Source organism: Triticum dicoccoides, chromosome 4B (genome assembly GCF_002162155.2).
Source record: "Triticum dicoccoides isolate Atlit2015 ecotype Zavitan chromosome 4B, WEW_v2.0, whole genome shotgun sequence".
NCBI lineage: Eukaryota > Viridiplantae > Streptophyta > Magnoliopsida > Poales > Poaceae > Triticum > Triticum dicoccoides.
In genome coordinates this window covers 24,762,625-24,766,383 of record NC_041387.1, presented here as the reverse complement: position 1 = coordinate 24,766,383, position 3,759 = coordinate 24,762,625, and positions in this window count along the sequence as shown.

The following is a 3,759-nucleotide window of genomic DNA, read 5'->3' as shown; positions in this document are numbered from 1 at the left end:
ATTGTGCGTCGCTCCTGTATTGCGCTGTGCTAGTGTTGGCGCGCGGCGTCCGGCACGCCCTCCCACCGCTCTGTGCCTTGCCACCGCTCTCTCCCCGCTCGTTCTCGCCTCGCCGCCGCCACGCCACCATGCCGCCGCGTCGCTGGGAAACTTGGGGATACCGCGGTGTTCGTGCGCGCCCCTCCGGTGGCTTCTCCGCCGAGATCTGGTTCCGCGGGATGCGCCTCAGCCTCGGCAATTTCGACACCGCCAACGAGGCCGCCCGCGTGTATGATGTGGCGGCGTAGCGCCTCCGGTGGCCTCATAGAACATTGAACTTCCCCAACATGCCGACGCGTGAGCGGGCGCAGGAGCTCGCGCCTCTGCCGCGGCTTAGCACCGACGAGGATCGTAACGACAACCGGAGGTGGGAGCACCGTCTCGGCATCGCCGAGATGGACAAGGAAGCCATGGCGCTATGGCGCCAACACTTCCCACAGGACATCATCAATGAGCACGAGTTCTACGCGCAAAGAAGGGCGGAGAGGGATAAGAGGAGGGCGGAGCGAGCCGCCTATCGCGAGGACAAGCGTAGGCGAAAAGCGAATGCTCAATTCAACATGAGGCTAGGAGCAGCGTCACCCTGGGAATCCGACGGCGATCGGTATCTTCACGCCCACAGTCAGACGTCGAAGGAGGATATCACCGAGGAGGAGTCGGACGACGAGGAGTAGTTGAATTATCTATTTTTTATCTATTAATGCCGAGAACTATCCTCTACTCTCTAGTCTATCTACTTCTCGATCTCAGCACTGTAAACGCTTTTTTAAAGCGCCATGCATTGCGATTCTGTTGGAGATGCTCTAAGATGGCAGACGAGTGCTTTAATGTTGCCCACAAGATGCGCGAGTATTAGTAGTAGTATATTTTTCTTGTCATGTTGAGATTTTAAAACCACGAGTGCGAACATACATAGTAGCAATGAAGACCAAACACGGGATATTGGGGACATCTTCAAGGAGCGTGGCAAGTTAAAGAGGAGCTGCACCGAACCTGTAAAACAAGCTTTGGTAAATAACACCCTTTCAATTACTTTCGTTTAGCCTCGTGTTCTTCGATGTGTATATGTTGTAGTTTCTATTTCTCTTAAGCCTGGTGTTCTTTGATGTGTAATAAGAAGAGTCTTAATCGTCCTAATGCTTTCATTTTTAGCTTGATGTAGGAAGTGGGTGTTCTCACCTTGTAGTCTTTTTTTATATTTTTTTCCTTTCGAATTCACTTCTCTGAGTTCTGTTTATCTGGCTTCTACTAAATGGATCTGGGTTGCTCTGAGTATTGATCTAAAAAAGAAATAACTTTATGTCAGGACGTAGTTCCTGCGAGAAGGGAAGTATGGTCAACCTCGAGATCATGCTTCCAAAATGAGGCTGGATTACATACAAGGTGCCAGTTCCCTAATAATGCTGGATTAGACAGAAGGTGCAAATTCCCAGATGATGCTAGATTACACACAAGCCAGGTGGAGTCGTCAGCTGTTCGTGTCCTCGTGGCTCTAGTAAAGGCTAAAAGAAAGCATGCAGAAGCCCTTGAGAATGTAGCTGAGTTCCTGAAGAAGCGAAAAGAGCAATCAGATGCTCTCTTCACCCAAGCCAAAGAAGAGATGCAAGAAGCCAGAAATAAGCTAGCAGAGGCAGAGCAGGCTAGGCGTCTCCTGCTATCTAAAACTGTTGTCAATACAAAATTTCCTTCATAATAGCTAGGTTCAAATGTTTATCCAGTCAGCATGCCTGTTGTGATGTCCGTGCGTCTACTGATGTGGCACAGAATAGTTTTTTTCGGGTCATGCAATAACAACAATTACTTTCCAAACAATAACAGACGAAGCAGTCTTAAGCTGGTTGCACGCGGCGAGGAGGCATGCTCAGCTGGGCCTGCAGCGAGTGGGGCCCTCTTGGCCGGCGTGCCGGTTCAATGCCTGCGCTATGAGAGGTCGCGTCCATGTCAGAGCAATCACCCCCTCCAGTCCTTTTTTGTTTGGGTATAACAAAATCTCCTTTTCCATTCACATTTTAGAAGTAAAATTCGTGGACAAACTTTGACCCAAAATACGATGGGGACTAGTAACCAGAATGGAGGTAGTAGTTTTTTTAAATCAAAGAAGGGTTTCCCCTTCCGATTTTCATTACTGAAAACCAGCATCTAAATCTAAACCATAGTATTTGCCCTAGAACTACCAGGTTCAACATCTCGCAACATAAACCCATACAACCATACGCCAAGGAGGTACGTAGTACTATGAATTCCATTTTTGCTCCATACCAATCATTCTAAAAACTTAGTACTTATAACACGCCATTGAAAATCGGAACTCTTAACCCCGCTAAAAAATGATATTTTAAACGTGGCTACTCGATTTGTGGCAACTGGCAAGCCACCGCCTCCAAGTCGTTCACCTGTGGTCCCGACCATCAACTCCTACGGATCAAATTATCACGCGAGCTGACTATTCCTACAAAGGTGCTCCACCACGTACCCGGTACCCGCGAATGCAACAATCGTGCACCTAGGGTTTTAGGGTTTATTTGTTAACGTCGCCTTTACGTAACACTATGTGTGCGAGACAATAAGAGGCCAACTGCGTGCGTGCGCCTCTTCTCTTCGTATATCTACTCCACCGTTTGTCTAGTGTCCAAAAAATTATAATTACTACTAGCAATGTGCAATTGCGTTGCCACATGATCAAAGTAGAATAATACACATTCACCAATTTGATAGAAAAAAAGTCTAGTTTTGAAATACGTATATCACTAAAAATATGTTATGTTTCACTCAAAATATATTCCTTTGGCGGTTTTGATGAGATAAGGGAGGAATGTTGTTGGTTTCAAGATTCGAGAAGTGGTATATGTCTAATTTCTACTCTTACTACCATGGTGCCCGTGCGTTGCACAGAACATCAAGATCTTGTGGGAGAAAAGGATGAACGAGGGAAGGCCTTATCTGCAAATGTGGTGATGAGTGCGGGTAAATTGCCATATTTTCCTTCCTATCCATCAGATACAAATCGGATGACCTACATTGCAGGATGGCAGGCCCACCATCATCACCAACTCTGTTTTTATCCCTACTCTTATAAAAATCATTGTCGGTGATGATGGTGTGCCTGCCATCGTGCAATATAGCCCGTCCGATCTATATCTGACTGATAGGAAGGAAACTATGGCAATTTTGCAAAAAGATACCCACACCCCTCTCCACATTTGCAAATAAGGCCTTCCCTCGTTCATCCTTCCCCCCCACAAGATAAACTACTCATACAAATGCATCTTGATGTTCTATGCAACACATGGGCATCTAGCTAGTTGTTGCAAAAAGCCCATGTGTGTGTGTGAGAGAGAGGAAGAGTGGAGGACGACAGAGTCCATGTGTGACAAAGACACAAGGAGTGTGTGTGTGTGTGTGTGTGTGTGATAGGTATCAGCTTAAAATGAGGCGATAGTGTGTGTGTGCATGATCGAGAGGGCGTGTCTCAAGAAGGGAAGAAAAATCTACATAGATACAAGGAGCGGGAGAGAGACATGTATGCGGTAGTGGAAGCACGAGTGTGTAGGTGAATAAACCTGTCTAGAGGCTAGTCGATAAATGTTTGTGAGAGAAATATGAGTCGGGGTGCGAAAGCGAGAGTTTTGTGTGTGTGAGAGAGAGACGGTAGTCGGGAAGGGGAGTGGAAGCACGAGTGTGCGGGTGTATAAACCTATCTAGAGGCTAGTCGATAAATGT